General features: G+C 41.4%; 1 non-coding gene across 1 annotated transcript; it reads right to left on the reverse strand.

Moving 5' to 3' along the window:
• Positions 1-5,820: 5,820 nt before the first annotated feature.
• Positions 5,821-5,927, reverse strand: LOC140815777 (small nucleolar RNA R71). Its single transcript, XR_012114423.1, has one exon. It is a non-coding gene; the product is annotated as a small nucleolar RNA R71 (small nucleolar RNA).
• Between the last annotated feature and the right edge of the window lie 20,130 nt (positions 5,928-26,057).

Here is a 26,057-nt window from a genome sequence, read left to right on the forward strand (position 1 = left end):
CCACTTGCACTAGAGCCAACTACCTATATACTTTAGACCCATTGATTCGCGATGCTTCTCGAACGATGGTCCTGGTAAAGGCTTAGTTAGTGGATCAGCAACATTATCTGCGGAGCCGACTTTGTCAATCACGACATCTCCTCTTTCCACGATCTCTCTGAGGATGTGGTACTTTCTCAATACGTGTTTGGACTTCTGATGAGACCTTGGCTCCTTCGCCTGAGCTATGGCTCCCGTGTTGTCGCACATCACCGGGATAGGAGCAACTCCATTTGGAATGACGCCCAACTCTTGGACGAAATTCCTAATCCAAACAGCCTCCTTTGCTGCAGCCGATGCAGCAATGTATTCTGCCTCAGTGGTGGAATCCGCAGTACTGTCTTGCTTGGAACTCTTCCAAGAGACAGCACCACCATTGAGCATGAATATGAATCCGGAGGTTGACTTCGAGTCATCAATATCGCTTTGGAAGCTAGAGTCGGTATAGCCTTCCAATTTTAGTTCTCCACCCCCATAGACCAAAAACAACTTATTGGTCCTTCTCAAATACTTGAGGATGTCTTTCACAGCTTTCCAGTGTGGAAGACCAGGGTTGGATTGATATCTACTCACTACACTTAGTGCAAATGCCACGTCAGGACGTGTAGATATCATCCCATACATGATACTACCAATAGCCGAAGCATACGGAATTCGTGTCATCGCCTCTATCTCTGCATCAGTCTTGGGAGACATAGACTTGGATAGGGACACGCCATGACACATTGGTAGATGTCCTCTCTTGGACTCATCCATCGAGAACCGCTTCACGATGGTATCAATGTATGTGGACTGGGTGAGACCAAGCAATCTTCTTGATCTATCTCGATAGATCTGTATTCCCAATACAAAAGATGCTTCACCCAAGTCCTGCATTGAGAACTTACTTGCTAACCATATCTTTGTTGATTGCAACATTCCTACATCATTCCCAATGAGTAGAATGTCATCAACATAAAGAACAAGGAATGTCACAGCACTCCCACTGACCTTCTTATACACACAGGGTTCCTCAGGATTCTTAGTAAAACCAAACTCTTTGATTGTACTATCGAATCTGAGGTTCCAGCTCCTCGATGCCTGCTTAAGACCATAAATAGATCTTTGAAGTTTGCATACCATATGCTCACTTCCGATGGATGTAAACCCTTCAGGTTGAGACATATAAATTTCTTCCTTAATATCCCCATTAAGGAAGGCTGTCTTCACATCCATCTGCCATATCTCATAGTCAAACCATGCAGCTATGGCTAGCAATATCCTAATGGACTTGAACATCGCAACTGGAGAAAAGGTTTCCTCATAGTCAACACCTTGTCTTTGAGTATACCCTTTTGCTACCAATCGCGCCTTGAAGGTCAATACCTTCCCATCCGCCCCAAGTTTCCTCTTGTAAATCCATTTACACCCTATGGGAACAGTTCCCTCAGGTGGATCCACAAGATTCCACACTTGGTTCGAATGCATGGAATTCATCTCAGATTCCATTGCTTCAAGCCATTTGGATGAATCGGCATCAGATAACGCTTCCTTGAAGGTCCTTGGATCACATCCAAGATTAGGCTCATCATGGCCCTCTTCAAGAAGCAGACCATACCTCACAGGTGGTCTCGAGACTCTCTCGGTTCTTCTAGGAGCTTGTATCTCCTCACTTGGCTTCTCGGGTGTGGGTTCTACAACTGTGGGTGTCTCTCGAACCTCTTCGAGTTCTATCATCTCGCCTTTTCTATCCAATAGAAATTCCTTTTCCAAAAAGGTTGCGTTCCTAGAAACAAACACCTTTGTTTCTTGGGGATGATAGAAGTAATATCCAATTGAATTCTTTGGATATCCCACAAAGTAGCATAAAATGGATCGACTATCCAATTTATCTCCCACTGTCTGCTTCACATAAGCAGGACACCCCCATATTCTTAGATAAGAATACTTGGGAGGCTTACCCATCCATATCTCATATGGAGTCTTGTCAACTGCCTTTGTATGGACATTGTTCAACAACATTGCCGCTGTTTCAAGCGCATATCCCCAAAAGGATGGCGGCAACTCTGTGAACCCCATCATAGACCGAACCATGTCCATCAAAGTCCGGTTACGACGCTCCGAAACACCATTCAACTGCGGTGTAGCGGGCGGAGTCCACTGCGAGAGAATCCCATTCTCCCTTAGATACTCTTGGAACTCGGCACTCAAGTACTCACCACCTCGATCCGATCGAAGTGTCTTGATGCTTCGTCCCAATTGCTTCTCTACTTCACTTCTGAATTCTTTGAACCTTTCAAAGGCTTCAGACTTGTATTTCATCAAATACACATACCCATACCTCGAATGGTCATCGGTAAAGGTGATGAAGTAGGCATGTCCATGCTTAGTGGTGATGCTAAGCGGACCGCACACATCGGTATGGATCAAATCCAATAACCCTTTGGCTCGCTCCGCATGGCCCTTAAAGGGAATTTTGGTCATCTTTCCTTTTAGACAGGATTCACAAGTCGTGAGAGCGTTAATATCAGACATATCAAACATGCCAACTCCCACTAGCTTGTTCATCCTTCTTGAGGAAATATGACCTAATCGAGCATGCCATAATTGTGCCGAATTAAGAGTATCTTGTTTGCGCTTATTTGTTGTTGTTATTGCTTGGACATTGTTAAGTGGAATATCTTTCAATTTTAAGGTATAGAGATTGTTTTCAAGTTCACCAGTACCAACTAAACATTCATTCTTGTAAATATTGCAAACACCTTTGCCAAATAAACAAGAATATCCATCAATATCAAGCATAGGAATGGAAATAATGTTTTTAATCAAGTCTGGTACGAATAAAACATCTCTTAATACAAACTTAAAATCATTGTTCAAAATTAAACAAACATCTCCTACGGCTTTGGCAGCAACCCTTGCTCCATTGCCCATCCTCAAGAAGGTCTCACCCTCTCGGAGCTTCCTACTTCTTCCCATCACCTGCAAATCATTACAGAGATGTGAGCCACAGCCGGTATCTAATACCCAAGAAGTAGAATTAATTGAGATATTTACTTCAATATAGAACATACCCTTGGCAGAACCCTTCTGCGCAAGATATTCCCTGCAGTTACGCCTCCAATGTCCAGGCTTCTTGCAGTGGTGACAGATGTCAACAGTCTTTTCAGCCTTCACTGGCGCGGCTGCCACAACGGGACTCGAAGTCTGCCTCTTCAAGGGCTCGCTCTTCTTGGTACGCTGGAAAGAACGCTTCTTTCCCTTCCCAGGTGGACCGGTCTTCGTGCCAGATGAAGAGCCCACATAAAGAACCGGCTTCTCCTTCTTGATCGTGGACTCAAAGGTCACAAGCATGTTCACCAACTCTTCAAGGCTGGGCTCAAGCTTGTTCATATTGAAGTTCACGACAAAAGGATCGAAAGAGCTGGGCAATGACAACAGCAACACATCCGTGGTCAACTCCGAAGGCAACACCAAATCCATGCCTACGAGCTTGTCCACGAGCCCAATCAACTTTAGGCCATGCTCATGGACCGAAGTCCCATCTCGCATGCGTAAAGTGATGAGCTCCTTTACTGTGGCATGCCTCAAAGGCCGAGTCTGCTCTCCGAAGAGCTCCTTGAGGTGCATATGAATGTCAGCAGCATTCTTAGCATTGATAGAACTCGTTTTTACGTGTTTTTAGTGTTGGTTTCGAGTCGCATTCATACATCATATTAGCTTGTTCTAGTTTATTCTTGCATTTTGTTTGCATTATTTAGCATATGACTGATTTCGTGTGTTTTGTGGTATTTTGTAGGAATGGAACCAAATATAGCAGAAAATGGGCACAACAACGAAGAAGCCTCGCTAGGGCGGTCAAAACTGACCGCCCCAGCGAGCATTCTAGTCTTACCGAGGATATCGAACAGAAGACCTCTCGCTAGGGCGGTTAAAACTGACCGCCCCAGCGAGACTGCTAGCCTGGACAAGAGAATTTAACAGAAGATCTCTCGCTCGGGCGGTCAAAAGTGGCCGCCCCAGCGAGACTAGAGAGAAGGCTCAAAGTTTTTATTCGAGAGTCACTCGCCCCAGCGGTCAAAACCTACCGCCCTAGCGAGTTACGCGATCCAGCAAGATTCTGCGAGATTTGTTTCTATTTTCATGGACTCTATCCAAGACCACTAACCTAATACACGAGATTGGGCGCCGTTTTTCAGACTTACACATCATATTTTCATCATTTTTTCTGGGAGAGAAGGCTAGGAGTAAGGAAGACTTTCGAAGAACTCGAGAATTCCAAGCGTCGCAGCCATCTTCCATCGTCATATTTAGTATTTTATTATTCAGTATTTTATTCTCTTGCATAGATTGTTGATTTTTAGTATGAATTTGGTTGGCTAAACTCTAAATTTGTTGGGATTTGAGGGGATCCTACCCATACTCGTTGTTTAACATTATTTCTTGACATTTTTACAAGTGATTTGTTTATGCTATTGTTATTTCTTGTTTCAAGCGAAGCCTAGCTATCTTCCTTTGATTATTGCATGTTGTTAACGATTTCGACAGACTAATTAACAATAGGATCGCATAGTATAAACCACGGACTTACAATTTTAGTAGACATACGGAATTGGGTACGTGTCGATAGTAATAGTTCACCCGGATGAAAGCTAGTGGATTCCATAGAACGTAATGCAATCGTGAACTGTTAAATAATTGAGGACACTTGATTACTGCATGTTTATGATTAGTATTAATATAGCTCGACAGAGTATATTGATTAGTCTAGGGAATTCCGTCGAATGCACGAGTAAAAGTCGAGTCTAATTATCTGAACACGAGTGGTAGGTGAACTGATAATTCCCAACAAATTCGTTTCTCATTTGATTTTCATCCAATTTAATCATTGATTTCTTGATTATTTGTTCTTGCATTTTAATCATTTTAGTATTAAATTCACTTTAGTTTAATCACCAACTCCATCTATCGTTGCTAGAGAAATTTAAGTGAAAATAAGAATAGTGTAACGCAGTCCTTGTGGATCGATACTCGTATTCACGTACGTTTATTATAACTTGACTATCGTGCACTTGCGATATTTTAAATCGAGCTTTCATTTATAAAACAAATTTTGGGACTATTCACTGTGCAAGTTTGGCTCGATCAAGTTTTTGGCGCCGTTGCCGGGGACTGTTGATTCACAATTTTTTATTTTTCATTTAAATTCTTTAGTATTATTTATTTTATTGTTAGTTGATACTCCTATTCTGTTGCAGATTTTTCTTGTGGTGCATGCGAAGATCACTCGACGTGGAGCTTGAATTTGACCCTGAAATCGAAAGAACTTTCCGCAGACGAAGACAGCAACAAAGACTCAAAGAACAGATGGAAAGACACGAGCAAGAACGTGGAGAGGAACAGCGTGACAATAGACAAGTTGAGATACCACGTCGCATTCCGATGATGGATTATGCACAACCGTCTCTTGAGGGAGCACGTCCAAGCATCGTGAGACCAGTCATCCGAGCTAACCAGTTTGAGATCAAGCCAGCTATCATTCAGATGATTCAAAACACTGTTCAATTTGGGGGAAGTGCACTTGACGACCCTAATTCTCATATAGCTGATTTTCTTGAAATTTGCGATACTTTTAAGTTTAATGCTGTGTCTGATGATGCTGTTCGTTTGCGTTTATTTCCATTTTCACTAAGAGATAAAGCTAAGGCGTGGTTAAACTGTTTGCCTGTAGGGTCTATCACTACATGGGAGGATATGGCGAAGGCATTCCTGACCAAGTACTTTCCTCCGTCGAAGACTATGAAGCTGAGAGCCGACATTACTACTTTTGCTCAATATGAGCTTGAGTCACTTTACGAGGCGTGGGAGCGATACAAGGATTTATTGAGGAGATGTCCACACCATGAGCTACCTCTTGGGTTAGTTGTTCAAACTTTTTACTACGGTCTGCTTACTTCTAACCGTACCATGATAGATGCTGCTGCCTGTGGTAACTTGCTGAGAAAAACGGCTGAGGAAGGATATGAATTATTGGAGGAGATGGCTGCTAGCAGCTATCATCCTCATTCTGATAGGCAGAAACGAGGTGCGGGGGTTAATCAAGTTACTGATTTGTCTGCGGTGTCAGCACAGTTGGAGGCTTTGAACAGAAAGATTGATGGGATGAGTGCGAGTGGATCGGTTATGCGTCTGCAAGAGATTTTCTGTGATAAGTGTGGAGGTGAGCATGACGTGCAGGATTGCCAAGATGGCAATCCATTCTATGTGCCTGAGGGAGCAAAACACGTGGGATTCCAGAACCGTCCTAGAAATGACCCTTATTCAAACTCCTATAATCCGGGATGGAGGAATCACCCAAACTTTTCGTGGGGAGGTCAAAACAACCAAAACCGCCAACAAAGAGGGCCACCACATGGGATGCACCAAGGATTCAAGCCAGAACCGCCTAGGGAGGAGAAGTCAAATTTAGAGCAAATGATGACTAAATTTATTTCTGCAACCGAGACGAGATTTCAGAATCAGGATGCATCCATAAAAGGGTTAGAGAATCAAATTGGACAATTGGCTAAGTTAATTGCTAATAGGGAGCAAGGAACTTTGCCAAGCAACACGGAGACTAACCCGAGAGAGCATGTGAAAGCTGTGGAATTGCGCAGTGGAAAGGCACTTGAGTCTAAGGAGGAAAAGAACAAGCAAGGTGAGGATGAGGTGGAACAGCAAGGAGGTAAGTCTTCTAACTCTACTTTTACACCTATTGCACCGAGTAAAATTGTTATCCCCCCACCTTTTCCTGCAGCACTGAAAAAAGCTAAGTTAGATGCACAATTTGGTAAATTTCTTGAGATATTCAAAAAACTGCATATTAACATTCCTTTTGCTGATGCTTTACTGAATATGCCAAGTTATGCAAAATTCTTGAAAGATATCTTAGCAAACAAGCGGAAGCTAGAAGATCATATGACTGTGAACTTGACTGAAAATTGCTCCGCTTTAGTTCAAAACAGGATGCCTCCTAAGCAAAAAGATCCAGGGAGTTTCTCTATACCTTGCATTATTGGTGATATTAATTTTCATAAAGCTCTATGTGATCTTGGTGCGAGTATTAATTTGATGCCGTATTCTGTGTTTAGGAGACTGGGATTGGGTGAACCCAAGCCAACTAGGATGTCATTGCAGCTGGCTGACAGATCTGTCAAGTATCCACGTGGGATTATCGAAGATGTCTTGGTGAAAGTGGATAAGTTTATTTTTCCTGCAGATTTTGTAGTACTTGATATGGAGGAAGATTTGGAGATGCCTTTAATCCTAGGGAGACCATTTCTGGCTACAGGGAAAGCACTGATCGATGTTGACGAGGGAAAATTGAGACTGAGAGTTGGAGAAGAAGAAATTATTTTTGATGTCTTTAATACTCTCAAGCACACAATGCACGATGATAGTTGTTTTCGCGTTGATGTCTTAGATTCTCTTGTTTGTGATTTTGTGCAGGATGGATTGCAAGAGCCATTGGAGGCTACTCTCACTACTGAAAAACAGGAGGACGAGCTGGACAAGGAAAGGATGGAGATGGTAGCTCATTTGAATGCCATTCCACCTTGGAGAAAGCAAGTGAGGCTTCGACTAGAGGAATTGGGGGATAGAAAAGATTTAGTGCCTCAAAAGTCAAGCCTAGAGGAGCCACCCACTTTGGAGCTCAAACCACTACCTCCACATCTCAAGTACGTATATTTAGGAGAAAATAATAAACTGCCTGTTATTATTTCCTCTTCTTTGACAGACGATATGGAGAGTAAGCTCTTGGGAGTCCTTAAGGAGCATAGAGGAGCATTCGCTTGGAAAGTTTCGGACATCAAGGGGATAAGTCCTTCGATCTGCATGCACAAAATCCTAATGGAAGATAAGTACTCACCTCTAGCACAACCACAAAGGAGACTCAATCCAAAGATGCAAGAGGTAGTAAAAGCTGAAACGATCAAACTTCTGGACGCAGGTATTATCTATCCTATCTCTGATAGTGCGTGGGTAAGTCCTGTACAATGTGTGCCTAAAAAGGGTGGGATTACTGTTATTACCAATGAAAAAAATGAGTTGATTCCCACTAGAATCGTTACGGGTTGGCGTGTGTGCATGGATTATAGGAAATTAAATGATGCAACCCGTAAAGATCACTTCCCCTTGCCATTTATTGATCAAATGATTGAACGATTAGCCGGTCATGAATTTTACTGTTTTTTGGATGGATATTCGGGATACAACCAAATCACAATTGCCCCCGAGGACCAAGAGAAAACTACTTTCACTTGCCCTTATGGTACTTTTGCGTTTAGGCGTATGCCCTTTGGTCTATGCAATGCACCTGCTACATTTCAAAGATGCATGACCGCTATTTTTCATGACATGATTGAGAATTTTCTTGAAGTTTTTATGGATGATTTCTCTATTTTTGGCTCTTCATTTGATGAATGTTTAAAAAATTTGAATTTGGTGCTCATTAGATGTGAAGAGAGCAATTTGGTGTTAAATTGGGAGAAATGTCACTTCATGGTGCAAGAGGGGATTGTGTTAGGACACAAAGTATCGGAGAATGGAATCGAGGTCGACAAGGCCAAGGTGGAAGTGATCAAAAATCTACCACCACCTTCATCGATAAAGGGAGTTCGAAGTTTCCTAGGCCATGCGGGTTTTTATAGGCGTTTTATTAAGGATTTTTCTAAAATTGCTAAACCTTTATCCTCTTTGTTGATGAAAGATGTTGAGTTTAATTTTGATTCTACTTGTCTGCAGGCATTCGAAGTACTCAAGAAGAGCTTGGTGACAGCACCTGTGCTGACTGCCCCTGATTGGGAGTTACCGTTTGAGGTAATGTGCGATGCTAGTGATACAGCTGTTGGTGCGGTGCTGGGTCAAAGGAAGAACAAGGTATTTCATACCATCTACTATGCAAGTAAGACCTTAAATGATGCTCAATTGAATTATGCTACTACTGAAAAGGAACTACTTGCTATAGTATTTGCTTTTGAGAAATTTCATTCATACCTTGTTCTGTCTAAAGTGATTGTGTATACAGATCATTCTGCCCTAAAATACTTGCTTGCTAAGAAAGATGCGAAACCTAGGTTAATTAGGTGGATTTTACTATTGCAAGAATTTGATCTCGAGATTCGAGATAAAAAGGGTGTAGAAAATGTGGTTGCTGATCATCTGTCTAGGCTTGAGGATGTTAGAATTAATGGCTTTAACACTGATATAGATGACTGGTTCCCTGATGAGCAATTGTTTGAGGTAAATGCGTGCCCTTGGTATGCCAATTTCGCAAATTTTCTTGTCACTGGCACACCTCCCCCAAATTTATCGTTTCACCAAAGAAAGAAATTCTTTTCTGACGTGAAATATTATTTTTGGGAGGAACCGTTTTTGTTTAAAATCTGTGCAGATGCCATGATAAGGAGATGTGTAGCGGAGGAGGAAACCAGTCAAATTCTGAACCACTGCCATGACCGTGAGGTAGGTGGTCACTTTGGACCCATACGGACGGCATCTAAGGTACTCGAATGTGGCTTCTATTGGCCAACTCTTTTTAAGGATGCTCGTTTGTATGTTCTCAATTGTGATAGATGCCAACGCACAGGTAATATTTCTAACCGTCATGAGATGCCTTTGAATAACATTATTGAGTGTGAAATATTTGATGTGTGGGGGATTGATTTTATGGGTCCTTTTCCTGCGTCTTTTACAAAGAAATTTATTTTGGTGGCAGTAGAGTATGTATCTAAATGGGTGGAGGCGGAGGCTTGTGCCACGAATGATGCACAAGTGGTGTTAAAATTTTTGAAAAAACACATTTTTAATCGATTCGGTACACCACGTGCAATCATAAGTGATGGTGGCACCCATTTTTGCAACAAAATTTTTGATAAACTGATGGGCAAATATGGTGTCACCCACAAAGTTTCCACTCCATACCACCCTCAGACTAGTGGACAAGTTGAAGTGTCCAATCGAGAGATTAAGAGGATTTTAGAAAAGACGGTTAATGTGAATCGAAAGGACTGGTCCATTCGGTTAGATGATGCTTTGTGGGCTTATCGTACTGCGTTCAAAACACCTATAGGCACTACACCATATAGGTTACTTTTTGGTAAAGCATGTCATCTACCCGTAGAATTAGAGCATAGAGCATATTGGGCGACCAAGGCACTGAACTTTGATTTTGCTCTTGCAGGTGAAAAACGACTGTTGCAGTTGAGTCAGTTGGATGAGTTCCGAGGTACAGCGTATGATCTTGCCCTATCTTACAAGGAACGCACCAAAAGAGCCCATGATAAACACATTGTAAGAAGAGAATTCAAAGTGGGTGAAGCGGTGTTGTTATACAACTCTCGCTTACGACTCTTTCCGGGCAAGCTGAAGTCAAGATGGTCAGGACCATTCGTTATAGCCGAGGTGTTCCCATCAGGTGCAGTGGTGTTGCATGACGGCAAGGAAGGGACGTTTACTGTGAACGCCCAAAGATTAAAGCACTATATTGGTGGCACGATTGAGCCACAAATTGGAGTCACTCGGCTCCAAGACAGTCGTTAAGGACATGGGTGAAAAGTCGAGCTCTAGACGATAAATTGAGAACTACTTCTACTCCTTATTTTATTCTTTTCGTTAGTTAATTAATTGCATCATTTGCATTTAGATAATTGCATGGCATTTGCATTAAAATTTTTTTTCAAAATGATTTCGAAAATACCTCACTAGGGCGGTTCATTTTAACCGCCCCAGCGAGAGGTTGTAATTTGTAATGGATTTTTGGCCGAGCATGCATCGCTAGGGCGGACACTTTTGTCCGCCCCAGCGAGGAATCGAAATTTTCAAAAACATTTTTTCCCGAAAATCCCTCGCTAGGGCGGTCAAACTTGACCGCCCCCGCGAGTGTTACAACTTTTCAAAATAATTTTAGTCGAGGATGTCTCGCTCGGGCGGTCTAAACTGACCGCCCTAACGAACACTCGCGTCTTTTTAAAATTTTTAAAACCGAGGTTCTCCCGCTAGGGCGGACACTTTTGTCCGCCCCAGCGAGCACTCGTAATTTTCGGGCAGACAGACTCTCGCTAGGGCGGACACTTTGACCGCCCTAGCGAGTCGCGAATGTTTAAAAGCTGCGCCCTCCCTTCTCTCTTCTCCCACTCGCAAAACCTACACTTTTCTCTCAAATTTTCGCCCCTCCACTCCAGATCTGAAGCGATTGACGTGGTTTCTTGCCAATTTACAGGTATATTTGTGAATCTCCATTGTTGCAAAGCCCAAGACGCGATTTCCCGGCCAAATCTACACTCTCCGACCACCACACACGCCGCCGCCTCTTCACGTTCCGGCGAGCTTCCAAATTTTCCGGCGACTTCATATTACTTGTGCACTCTACTCTTACCATGGCTTCCAAACGCTCGAAGGTTGGCAGGACGAGGGTGGACGAATTTTTTAGCACAACCGAATGCGGCTGTGGTGCCGGTTGTACGTGAGTTTACGCTAACGCCCCGGAAGGGACTGAAAATAAGGCTAGGGTGAGGGACGTCAAGTCCCATATGATCCTAAAACGATAAATGATTGTTGGGTTTACCGGCAGTGGATGATTCGGTATTCCAGGCTTGGGTGCTGAATCCGGATTACGATCTGATCATTCACACATTGTGTTATTCGGGCACTACGTGGAAGCAGCCGGGAACGTATACGGTGTTTCTTGAGAAATTTTGAAGGTGGAGGCGGCACTTTGGTATGCCTTTCTATCGAAGAGATTGATGCCGGTAGGGCATACGAGTGATGTACAGCGGGATAGGGCGGTGGTTCTTTATGCGATCTATACCGGGATGCCTATTGATGTGGGCAAACTCATATTCGGGCAGCTGACTATCTGTATCAATTGCAACAATTTAGCCTTTTATTTCCCCACTATCGTGACTGAGCTATGTGCCCGCGCGGGTGTGATTTTCGCGCACGATGATGAGTGGCTACCGCCACTGAGATCCATCGATGAGGCTCTGCATACCTCCAAGTACGCGAAGAGACGGGATGAGCTGCCCGCTGATGTATTTTACGGTCACGTGCAAGCCGCTCCACCACCGCCGGTCGTCGGACATCCACCACCACCGCAGCCACGCCGCCGTGCCATTCGAGACCGAGTCGACGAGTTGGGCGCTTGGGCCACCTACCAGACTCATTATCAGGCCATCGACCAAGCCCACACTCTGAACATCGAGTACTTGGTGCAGGGCATCTCGACTCACTTGGGCTTAGACACTTCCGGCCGGCCGCCTGTTCCAGCATACCCGCCACCTTTCCACTTCCAGTACACGTATCCTATGCCGCCTGCAGCTGACGAGGGCAGTCCACCACCTGAGCATGATGAGGAGGAGGAGTTTTGATCAGGGGAGTTCACTGTTTCCCCTTTCTTTTTCTTTTGCATTTTCTATTGTTGCATTTGAATTCATAAGTTGTTATTGTTTTTCGTGTCTGTTTCGTTTTGTGCGATGAGGGCATTGCACAACTCTAGTATGAGGGGGTCGGGTAGTTTGTTTTGTTTGTTTGTTCAGTTATTTAGTTTGTTAGTTGGGTTTTTAAGTCGGTGTATTTTCGTTGTTAGATTGTGAGTCGTTTATGGTGAGTTGACATGATTTATGAGCCGATGATGATGTTGCTTTGAGAAATATTGATTGGGTCAATGCATGAATGATACTCTGGATTGTTGAAACATGAGTTTTGGTGCAAATTTTGAACTTTTTGAGCACATATGTGTGGGGCCTAGAATTTTGTAGGAATAATGGTGAAATTTGAAATTCTTGTTGGTTAACTTGAAAGACATCACGTATGAATTGATTTAGCATGAAAACCCGTGGAAATAAGTCACTAATTGAGATCGTGCATGATAGCATTTGACTGACCTTGAACCGTACATATGCCCCCTTGTCAATATCCTGAATTCAAATACAGTACTCCTAACCAGCTGTAATCCAAAAAGATATATTCTTAGCCTAGGGAGTACATGTGTGAAAATTGTGCATCAAAATGTTGAAATAACAAAGTTCTTGTAAAAAGAACTTTGTGAAAAAAGGAGATGTAAGGTGAGGGGGAGCCGAAAATAAAAGGAATGAAATTCTATTCCTAGGCTAAAAGTTGGAGATGTAAGGAGTCGAGGAAGTCTGACACACAGTCTTGACAATTGCACAATGAAAATGATCGATGTACTCCCAACTTTTCGCCACTTGAGCTTATTTTCTTTCCTTTCGACACCCTTCTATGCACTTAAAAATTGACTAAAGTTCAAAATGATGGTTAGTGATGAATGGACACGGGGATGCATGCTAGTGAGATTTGTATTGAAGTGTTAATTGAGTGACTTGCATAACTTGACGATTGATCTATTTGACGTACGAATGACTAGACCCACCATGACACACACACGTTCGAATTAGTGCCAAGACTTATTTGTAGATGAAAAAGAGTATTTATTTGTGAAATGACTTGATTATACATCATATTAGCTTGTTCTACGTGTTTTTAGTGTTGGTTTCGAGTCGCATTCATACATCATATTAGCTTGTTCTAGTTTATTCTTGCATTTTGTTTGCATTATTTAGCATATGACTGATTTCGTGTGTTTTGTGGTATTTTGTAGGAATGGAACCAAATATAGCAGAAAATGGGCACAACAACGAGAAGCCTCGCTAGGGCGGTCAAAACTGACCGCCCCAGCGAGCATTCTAGTCTTACCGAGGATATCGAACAGAAGACCTCTCGCTAGGGCGGTTAAAACTGACCGCCCCAGCGAGACTGCTAGCCTGGACAAGAGAATTTAACAGAAGATCTCTCGCTCGGGCGGTCAAAAGTGGCCGCCCCAGCGAGACTAGAGAGAAGGCTCAAAGTTTTTATTCGAGAGTCACTCGCCCCAGCGGTCAAAACCTACCGCCCTAGCGAGTTACGCGATCCAGCAAGATTCTGCGAGATTTGTTTCTATTTTCATGGACTCTATCCAAGACCACTAACCTAATACACGAGATTGGGCGCCGTTTTTCAGACTTACACATCATATTTTCATCATTTTTTCTGGGAGAGAAGGCTAGGAGTAAGGAAGACTTTCGAAGAACTCGAGAATTCCAAGCGTCGCAGCCATCTTCCATCGTCATATTTAGTATTTTATTATTCAGTATTTTATTCTCTTGCATAGATTGTTGATTTTTAGTATGAATTTGGTTGGCTAAACTCTAAATTTGTTGGGATTTGAGGGGATCCTACCCATACTCGTTGTTTAACATTATTTCTTGACATTTTTACAAGTGATTTGTTTATGCTATTGTTATTTCTTGTTTCAAGCGAAGCCTAGCTATCTTCCTTTGATTATTGCATGTTGTTAACGATTTCGACAGACTAATTAACAATAGGATCGCATAGTATAAACCACGGACTTACAATTTTAGTAGACATACGGAATTGGGTACGTGTCGATAGTAATAGTTCACCCGGATGAAAGCTAGTGGATTCCATAGAACGTAATGCAATCGTGAACTGTTAAATAATTGAGGACACTTGATTACTGCATGTTTATGATTAGTATTAATATAGCTCGACAGAGTATATTGATTAGTCTAGGGAATTCCGTCGAATGCACGAGTAAAAGTCGAGTCTAATTATCTGAACACGAGTGGTAGGTGAACTGATAATTCCCAACAAATTCGTTTCTCATTTGATTTTCATCCAATTTAATCATTGATTTCTTGATTATTTGTTCTTGCATTTTAATCATTTTAGTATTAAATTCACTTTAGTTTAATCACCAACTCCATCTATCGTTGCTAGAGAAATTTAAGTGAAAATAAGAATAGTGTAACGCAGTCCTTGTGGATCGATACTCGTATTCACGTACGTTTATTATAACTTGACTATCGTGCACTTGCGATATTTTAAATCGAGCTTTCATTTATAAAACAAATTTTGGGACTATTCACTGTGCAAGTTTGGCTCGATCAAGCATCCTCGAATCGCCTTTGCAGCTCATCGTTCATCGAAGCCTGCATATAACACTTCGCCTTCAAGTCATGGTCACACCATTCCTTGTAGGTCTGCAATTCCTCAGGAGTGCAGCCTATAGGAGCCTCAGCAGGGGGCGCCTCAGTAAGTGTATATGCGATCTTCTCCGAGTTTAGGACAATCTTTAAATTTCTTAGCCAAGTGATATAGTTTGGTCCGGTTAGTATGTGTTTTTCGAGAATGACCGAAAACGGGTTGCGAATTGATGACATGTCAAAGATTGTACTGAAAAGTAAAACAGATAAATGTTAATGACTATTTTAAAATATTTAATAAGATATAAAGTTTGGACTTTTACTTTATAAATAATCGCTCCCACTGTTTTGACATTTTCACTACCCTCTAGTGAAAACGGGAAACACTTTCCTCAGAAGGTACGTAAGGTCCAATTAGCGAATTGTGATCCCGAATAATATCGGCCATCACAATTCCTAAAAGGTAGTTTCCAATTGCATCGCCATGCAACCCTCTACGTAAACTTTTGTCTCACGTTTGATTAGGACCCAATAATATGACGTCGTTCATCTTTACGTGTCAAGCCTAACCCATCGATTTTGAACCTTAATGGACGGTCGCCATGAGTTCCCTCAATAATATGAGCCGAAATCATGGGAGTTCCACGTAGTTCACATCACAATGTCAATGGATGTCACAGCTTTCCGGCACTCAAGGCTCCCCCAATAATATGAGCCGAGCCCCGAGTACGGGTAGCGTTCATCATGCATCCATTGTCGATGGAAGACAAGGAAATTATAAACAAATTTATAATTCCCCTTTTCGGACTTGATATTAATTTTGAATCTTATTCAAAATGAGGGTTTTTAATTTTGAAAGGTCTCATCATTAATTTTATTTTAAAAGCTCGCCATGTTTGATCGTATGTTTGCCGGATTCATGCAACTTTGTTATTATAATAATAATAACGCACATACTCATTATTTATAACATATCATGCATATATTATAAATAGAAAACAGTACAAGGATGATCAATCGCCCCAAAACTAATTGCCCGTGTGAGCCAAACACGGGCCTAGGTCCAATCCTAGGGTAAATGCACGGGATGCAATGCAACTAAATTATTACATTAGCATCCTATATTACATGTCTTCGATCTTCATAATCACCAAGGCCACCATCTTCCAATCTTGATCTTCCACTATTCTAATATTTACATTTAAATATCCATGGCACATAGGGATACATCTCATGGGGGTGGGAACGGGCCATAAACCAAGCCCACTTTATAAATTGATAATTATTACAATCATACAACACAAATATCCTAGCATACACCTAGCAAATTGGGCTTGGGCTTTTGATCATCCTTCATGCATAATATCACATATCATACACCATCAATTAATTATCACTATAATTAATTGATCCAATATTATATATCTTGATCCAATCACTAACCGCCACAATTATAAATTAAATTAACAAAGTATACAAACACCTTTGTCTACTTTCAAATTAATTTATTTATAATCGAATTTCTTGTAAATCACAATTTACTATAAATAATTAAAGTCCCACTTCAATTATTTATTTTATGAGAAAATATGTGCAACAATTGTAAATTTAAACTTAAGGGCCCAAAAACCATTTTTCACCAAAAATATTTTGGCCCATTTAAATTTCACAAATTATGTTGGCCATCCAATGGCCCAACATCTCAAGGCCCATGACACTAAGATTATCCAAAACACTTTTGGAAACCCTAGCCATCATCGCCGTCGCCGGAGCTCCGTCGCCGGATTCCGGCAACACCAAAAAAAAATTTTTTTTTATTAAAACCGAATTTTCCGGGCAGCCCGTAGGCTGCCCGAACATGCTGCCCGAAATAATTCGGGCAGCCCGAAATTTTTTTTTTTGTTTTGCTTGTAAAAATTTCGGCCTTGATGTTTATTGTTGCACAAAAATCTCAAACGGTTAGAAATCGATCTCAACATAATATTACGCAAATATTACACAAAAACCGTAACCTTAGCTCGGATACCACTTGAAAGCGGACCGGTTACGGAGGCCGGAAACACAACGGAAGCGAAAATATAAAATTTTTAGAGCAAATTTTCGGCCACCTCATGTTTGTGTGTAATATTTACAAAAACTCCAAAAACATTCATAGGATGTTTGTAGAAATTTACCTATCAACTCCTTAGAGTTGATGAAATGGCTCCAACTTTGTTTATAATAACAAAGCTCTTGTTTTGGTAGAGAAATCTACAAGCTCCTTCTTCTCCCCTTCAAGAATAAAGCCCACCACTTGGCTATGTAAATCCCCTTAAGTTTTGCACTAGAAAAACTTAAGGATTTATCAAAGAGAAGAATTTTTCTCCAAGAAAATGAAGAACAAAGGAAAGAAAAATTTGAGAGAATATCCCTCTAATTTTCGGCCAAGGTGTGATGGATGAGGAGTGTGGGAGACTAGCCTAGGTCTTGACAAAAGTTGTCTCTCAAAAGTTGCAAAAAGTTGCATGCCTAGTCTCCAACCCTTCACCTCCCCAAAGCATGCAAACCCTAGAATTTCATGCATATAATATGGTTTTTAATCACATTAAAAACCATGGACTAAATTTTAATTATCTCAAACACATTTGAGATAAATTAAATATTACTTGAATTTACTCAAGTCCCACTAGTTTAAATAATTATTTTAATTGAGCTCTACAAGACTCAATATTATTTAATTAATCCAACACTTGAATTAATTTAATTATTTAGACTCTACTAGGTCCACTAGTGTTTAATTAATTCAACATTTGAATTAATTTAATTTAGTCCCCAATAATGTTTATGAAAATCACAATTTTCAACTACATTATTTACTTGGCCAAATTTTAATCTTAGGAACACTTCCATAAATTAAAATTTATATTTCTCTCTTAGAAGTCATACTTCTATTTTTCTTTACGCTTATAAACACATTTATAAGTCGTTCAACACATTGAACTATTTTACTTCTCTTCGGGATTTACAAAGCAAGTACTTGTGTGGCCCTCAATGGTTCATTGATACAACTAGCCGTGGGTTCACATCTCAATGTGATTCGGACTAAACATGTCCTTATTCGAGCATACCCCAATTGCTCCATTCTTACTTATCAACTCCTTGATAGTAAGAACGTCAGAACTCAAGTCTGATAGTACCCAACCAATCACGTTAAACGCCTAGCAGCATCGCTTACGTGATTCCCTAGGTATCACATGATAGTGCCTGCAAGAACCATTCAATTATGGTTAGCGTACAGTACGGTCCCTTCAACTCATATATCCCGACCGATTCGACAACTATTGGTCTATCGAGAGTTGTCAATGAATCGATACTATGTGTCATGTTGTGGTTGCATCGATGGTGTAATCTATGAAACCCCTTTCATAATTACCACCATACTCTGATCAGAGATTTCAACCCACATATACATGAAAAACACATAGGATATCCATACCCGTAGGTAAGCGGTGAATCCCCGACTACAATGCATCGACTCCTATATGTTTCGCCGTAACACCCAACCTTGCCACCTAATGACCCCATAAGAGTCGGTAAACAAGTCAAAGTGAAACGCTAGCACATAGAGTCTCAATGTTGTCCCGGGTCATAAGGACTAATTCTGTACAACCATAAACCAGGACTTTTCCACTCGATAAGTGAGAACCACTTGGAAAGTCCTTTTATGGAGGGTTGTTCAGTGCACTCTACAAGGAGCACCTATCTGCATGCTCGGACATCACAATGTCCCCTACCAATGAAACATGGTACTCACATCGCAGATACTAGTCTCTAACTCGAGCGGCCTTTATCCTTCTTAGTGGCGGCTGAATCGACTAGGAACGGTTTAGAATATACAGTATTCCAAATATGAGTTTCATGATACTCATCATATGAGCATCTCATATTCTTTCTACTATTTGTATATTCAAGGACTTTATCTATGCAACAAGCATGGGTATCAAGATAAAGATGCGCCAAATTAATAAATTGAAATATTATTAAAATAAAGATCGTTTATACAAAGAGTTTCATTGTGAACAGTCGGCCAACACTTGGCTCGACGTGCACCTACTCTAACAGTACTGATATCTGAAAACTACCCGAAAGTGTTCTCACACACTGAGGGAAATATGCTTCTAATCTAAAGTTGATAACACTTTTAAGTGTTCCCTCGACTGGGCTGAATGCTTCTTTCTTAAGCTGATATAACTTTGAAGCATGCCCTTTTCTTTTCTCTCTTGTGTTGTATATGTTGTTTGAGTCTTCACCAATCTTCTCTTAATATAGGCGGGAAAAGCTGATCGTACAGTGAGACTCATTTATTGTATCCGTTGCATTTGAATCGGCTTCTTGGACTTTGTGCCTCGTCTTTTTGACTGCCCTTCTGAAGCGTTTTGTCTTTAATGCTCTGATGCAACGTCCATTATTGTCCTTTGACTGGGTAATGGCTTTGTACCTTCTCGCACAGCTGGAATCCACTTAAAGAGTTTATTTTTATCCATAACTGAAAGATTCTAACTGATGCTTCGAACTGGTCAGTTGAACTGATCTTTCAGTTGGGCTGGTGAAATCAGTTGACTCGTCAGTTGAACTGATTTCACACTCGTTCAGTTGGACTAATCAGCTGGATTTCTTCATCAGTTGAACACTCCTTCGGCTGGCCAGGCTTCTGAGTTTTCATGCTGAATCACCTATCAACTGTACAATCAGATGCACTGCTTGATCGAGCAAAACTTGCACAGTGAAATCCCCAATAAAATATTATTTTGTATGCTCAAAAATTGATCGCAAGTGCACGATGTCAAGTTATAATATAGTGTACGTGAGTACGAGTATCGTTCCGCTAAAGACTGTGTTTAACAATTATATTTTCAGTTATTTAACATTTAGCAACGAAAATTGATTTGTATGATTATTCCTACTATACTCAATTAAATATGCAATTAAAATGACTCAACAAGTGATGAATGAGAATTTATATCTAAAATGATTGAATTAAACTCAATGAGAAATGGATTTGCTGGGAATTTCGGTTCACCCACCCCTCGTTAATCAATTAATTTGTTCGATCGTGATCTACGCTTCCGACAGGATTTCCTAATCTATTGAACACACTATCTCGAGCTATGCCAAACTAATTCACTTAATGAAGTAATTAAATGTCTTTAATTATTTATCAAGAATGAATCGCATTTCGATTGATGAAATCCCCTAGTTTTCGACCCTAAGGACTATGACTATCGGCACGTATCCAATTTCATATATCTATGTAAATTATAGATCCGCGAATTCTACTACTCGATCCTATCACTCGTTATTCTCTCGAACTCACTCGTGATATAAAAACGTCGTTAAAGTTAGCTATTCTTTAATGACACGATAAAACAGTAGTAAAATCAAGAATAACGCACAATCAAAATATAAATTAATTCGATTCAACGTTCGGGGTAGGATCCCCTTTAATCCCAACAAATATGAAAGTTTAGCTACTAGAATTCATAATTAAAATAAGCAAAACAATATTTAAATAAAGGAAAATAAACTAGAAATACGAGACGTGACGAAATCTGCGAAGAACGATGCCCGGAAACCGTCGAATCTTCAATCCAAGTGCAAAAACTCTCCAAAAACTCCTTGTGCTCCTTCAATAATGTCTGAATAATCCCCCAAAAACGTGCAATAGCCTTACCATATCAACCACACCTCCAAAATAAGGTAGAGAATCGCGCACAATAATTTTCAAAAATAGGCGGCGCTCGGGCGGTAGAAAAGTACCGCCCGAGCGCCAACTTTCTGTGATGTCCCTCGGCTGGTGCGGCATTCGCTCTCGGGCGGTAGAAAAGTACCGCCCGAGCGCCACAAGTTCTGTCTGGCACTTCGTCTTCTCGCGCCCGGGCGGTATAAAAGTACCGCTCGGGCGCCAACTTTCTGTAAGGCTTGCTCAATTAGTCATCTTTCGCGCCCGGGTGGTAAAATTCTACCGCTCGGGCGCCGAGTATTCTGTCCGAATTCTTCAACTTTGCACACTTTGCTATATTTTCCGTTTTCCGACCATTCGATAAAATGATAAAATGATTACTTTGCAAGTTCATCACCCAACAGTGAGATATGATAAAATGCAAATGATTACTCTAAAATGAACAAAATGTAAATGAAATGCATGCATGCACAATGCAAACACAAATAAAACTAATGCAATAAACACGTAAAAACACCACCTATCAACCCCCTCATACTAACCTTTTGCTTGCCCTCAAGCAAAATAGGTTAAAGCACGAGACTCTAAATAAACACAACAAAAATAAAAGACTCAACCAAGAACTAACCAACACAATTAAATGTCAATGGTGAGTTGACAACTTTTATGATCATGCCTCAGTGAACTTCCGCACATACAAATCATAATCAAGTCAAATCACAAACGAGTACTCATTCTCATCTACACATAAATCTTGACACTAATTTGAACGTGTGTGTGTGTGTCATGATGGGTCTAGTCATTCGTACGTCAAATAGATCAAGCATCAAATCATGCGAGTCACTCAATTAACACTTCAATACAAGTCTCACTAGCATGCACCCCGTGTCCATTTATCACTAACCATAAGTTGAACTTTATTAAATTCTTAAGTGCAGATAAGGGTGTCGAAAAGAAGGAAAATAAGCTCGAGTGGCTAAAAGTTGGGAGTACACCGATCATTTTCATTGTGCAATTGTCAAGACTTTTCGTCTGACTTTCGTCGTATCCTTAAATCTCCAACTTTTAGCCTAGGAATAGAATTTCATTCCCTTTATTTCGGCTTCCCCCTCATCTTACATCTCCCCTTTTTTTTTTCTCAAAGTTCTTTTTGCAAGAAACTTTGTTATTTCAACATGTTGATGCACAATTTTCACACATGTACTCCCTAGGCTAAGAATATATGACTTTGGATTATAGCTGGTTAGGAGTATGATATTTGAATTCAGTGCATTGAAAAGGAGGTATATGTGAAGTTCAAGGCAAATCGAATTCTCTATTCAAGGTTCCAATCAATGACTTATTTCCACGGGTTTACATGCTAAATCAACTCATAAATGATGTCTTTCAAGTTAACCACACAAGACCTTCAAATATCACCATTTTTCCTACAAAATTCTAGTCCCCACACATATGTGCTCAAAAAGTTCAAAATTTGTACCAAAATTCATGTTTCAACAATCAAGAGTATCATTCATGAAGTGACCTAATCAATGCTTTTCAATTCAACATCATCATCATCATTGGCTCATAAACCATGTTTTCTCACCATAAACGACTTCAAATAACATAAATGCAACGACTTAAAAACCAATTAACTAAACACGCAAAACAACCTAACAAAACAATCTACCCCCCTCATACTAGAGTTGTGCAATGCCCTCATTGCACAAAACGAAACAAAAACTAAGAACAAAAAGAACCATGAATGCAAATGCAAGAGAGTATGCAAAATAAAAAGAAAGGGGAAAGAGTAAACTCCCCTGATCAAGGCTGATCCTCGTCATGTTCCGGCGGTTGCACTCCGGCGGCATCCCCTTGCTGGTAATAATCATACTGGAACTGGAATGGGGGAGGAGGAAGCGGAGACGGCGGCACGGTCCCTGGTTCAGTGCCCCCTTGCACAAGCAGCGAGCGCATCATGGAGTCAATGTGAGATAGATGGTCGGTGACATACGAGTTGAATTGACTCTGATACGTTTGGAAAGCGAGATTCTCAGCCATCATATCGGTGTGAGTTCGCCGGCGGGGTGGTGGTGGACGGCGGCGCTAGAGCCACCTAAATTTTCCTCCTCAGTGGGGAAGTCAATCTGTCGCTTGGCATACTTTCGCTTATCGTCTTCGATGGAAATCGGCTTCATGGGTTGAATCCACTCCTCGTCGTCCCGGAATAGAACTCCCGCACGGGCACACAACTCGGAGATAATTGTCGGGAAGAACAGACTGACGTGACTGTTGCGAGCACACAACATGATTTGAGAGTGGATAAGTGTGCCCACATTCACGTCGTAGCCGTGAGTTAACGCAAAAAGGAGAACTGCTCGTTCCTTTTGGACCTCGCTCTTATGCGAGACCGGCATCATCCGTCGGGCCACAAATAAGTACCACATGGCAGCGTCAACGGTCAAGAATTTCTCGTCGAAACAGCTCGGCGGTCCGCCCACTGGTTTCCACATCGCACCCGCACCCGGATGGCATAGCGCGGTGATAATCAAGTCATAGTTCGGGTCAGCAGCTAAAGCCTCAAAACGAGAGTTGTCGACCTCCGCCGTTTCCAACAAAGCATTGATAGTTGCCGAGTCACACGGGACATGTACACCCCGAACAAACACCGTCCCATTTCTCCCCTCCATAGCATTCGCGTAAAATTCACGCACCACCGAAACTACCGCCGCCTTAGGATGATTGGAAAAAGTTTCCCATCCGCGCCGTTCCAATTCTATCCGAGTTCCTAGGTGCCTATCGGCAGATTCTTTTCGGAATCCCCTCTCTACTATCGGATTTCTATTCATCTTGGCATGCTCATACCTAGCCCGAGCTTCCTCACTAACAAATCGATGCCTATCAAAAGTCGAAGAAGAGGAAGAAGACGCTTGAATTCCGCAGGAGGCGCTTGCAACAAAGCATTGATTGTTTCTTCTTTGGAGCCATAGTAGTGGATGAGAGATTTTGGGGGAATCGGAGAAGATGACGCTTGAATTCCGCAGGAGGCGCTTGCCCACGATGCTTGAATCTTGATGGTTGGAGTGATTCCCTGCAAGAAGATGAGAGGAGAGTGGAAGTGAGTTAGGGATTTGAATGAGTGAAAGGGGAAAAATTTCGTGCAGAATGAAGAAGGGAAAGGGGATCTCGCTTATTAAAGCGGTCGCGCTCGAGCGGTAAAAAGTTACCGCTCGAGCGCCAACCTTCTGTAATGTAATAGTCAGAGGTAAGCAGGCGCGCTCGAGCGGTAAGAAATTACCGCCCGAGCGCCAACTTTCTGTATGCCAAGGGAAGTTTCGCGCTCGAGCGGTATAAAAATACCGCCCGAGCGCCAACTTTCTGCCCATAATAGAAATAATCTTTTTTTTTAAAATAATACAACTGGAAAATAAAATAAACTGACACGAAAGAAAAAGAGAATTAAATTAAATACAAGAGAAGGGAAAAGAAAGAGTTCTCAATTTATAGTCGAGAGCTTGACTGTCGGTCCGTCTCAGTTCGGATTCTCTTGGAACCGTGTGATTCCAAGTTGTGGCTCAACTGTGCCACCCATGTAGTGCTTTAGGCGCTGGGCATTGACCGTAAATATCCCATCTTTCCCATCTTTCAATTCCACAGCTCCCGATGGATAAACTTTCGAGATCACGAATGGACCGGACCATCGCGACTTCAATTTACCGGGAAACAAGCGTAACCGGGAGTTGTAGAGCAGAACACTTTCACCCTCCTTAAATTCTCTCTCGATGATTCTTTTGTCATGAGCCTTTTTGGTTTTCTCCTTGTAAGACAGTGCAAGATCATAAGCCAAATTCCGGAACTCCTCCAATTGGTCCAATTGAAGCAAACTCTGTTCACCTGCATCAGTAAAATTAAAGTTCAGCGCTTTTGTTGCCCAATATGCCCGATGCTCCAACTCGACAGGTAAATGACATGCTTTACCAAATAACAACCTATACGGTGTAGTGCCTATAGGTGTTTTAAAAGCAGTCCTATATGCCGATAGAGCATCATCTAACCTCACCGACCAGTCTTTCCTACTGACGCCTACCACTTTCTCCAGAATTCTCTTTATCTCTCGGTTCGACACTTCCACTTGACCACTCGTCTGGGGGTGATAAGGGGTAGAGATTTTATGTGTGACACCATATTTGCTTAAAAGTTTTTCAAAGAGTTTGTTGCAGAAATGAGTGCCACCATCACTAATGATTGCTCGTGGTGTTCCAAAGCGGTTAAAAATGTTTTTCTTCAAAAATTTTAGAACCACTTGAGCATCATTAGTGGCGTATGCTTCCGCCTCTACCCACTTAGACACATAATCCACCGCTACCAAAATGTATTTTTTTCGTGAAAGAACTGGGAAACGGTCTCATGAAATCGATTCCCCACACATCAAAAACCTCACACTCAATGATATTATTTAAAGGCATTTCGTGATGGTTAGAGATGTTACCTGTCCGTTGGCATTTATCACATGCTAGCACATAAGAACGAGCATCTTTAAAGAGGGTTGGCCAATAAAAGCCACATTCGAGTACCTTAGATGCCGTCCTCGTTGGTCCAAAGTGACCACCTACCTCACGGTCATGGCAATGAGTAAGAATCGATCCCATCTCTTCCTCCGCCACACATCTCCGAATCATAGAATCTGCACAAATCTTAAACAAGAAAGGTTCCTCCCAAAAATAATATTTCACGTCCGAAAAGAATTTCTTTCTTTGGTGAAATGTTAGATTTGGGGGAGGTGAGCCTGTAACAAGAAAATTCGCAAAATTTGCATACCATGGACAATTTTTCACCTCAAACAACTGCTCATCCGGAAACCAATCATTAATCGCATCAGTCACACAATCATTACTGATAAATTCTAATCTAGACAAATGATCTGCAACCACGTTCTCAACACCCTTCTTATCTTTTATTTCCACATCAAATTCTTGCAATAATAAAATCCACCGAATTAAGCGTGGCTTTGCATCTTTCTTTGCAAGTAAATATTTAAGGGCAGAGTGATCAGTAAACACAATTACTTTCGACAAAACAAGATAAGCATGAAACTTGTCAAGTGCAAACACTACTGCAAGTAACTCTTTTTCGGTGGTGGCATAATTCAACTGTGCTTCATCTAGAGTCCTACTTGCATAGTATATGGTGTGAAATACCTTGTTTTGTCTTTGTCCGAGGACAGCACCTACCGTAGTATCGCTAGCATCGCACATGATCTCGAAGGGTAGATCCCAATCCGGTGCCACCAAGACAGG

Source organism: Primulina eburnea, chromosome 15 (assembly GCF_022965805.1).
Source record: "Primulina eburnea isolate SZY01 chromosome 15, ASM2296580v1, whole genome shotgun sequence".
In the NCBI taxonomy this organism is placed as follows: domain Eukaryota; kingdom Viridiplantae; phylum Streptophyta; class Magnoliopsida; order Lamiales; family Gesneriaceae; genus Primulina; species Primulina eburnea.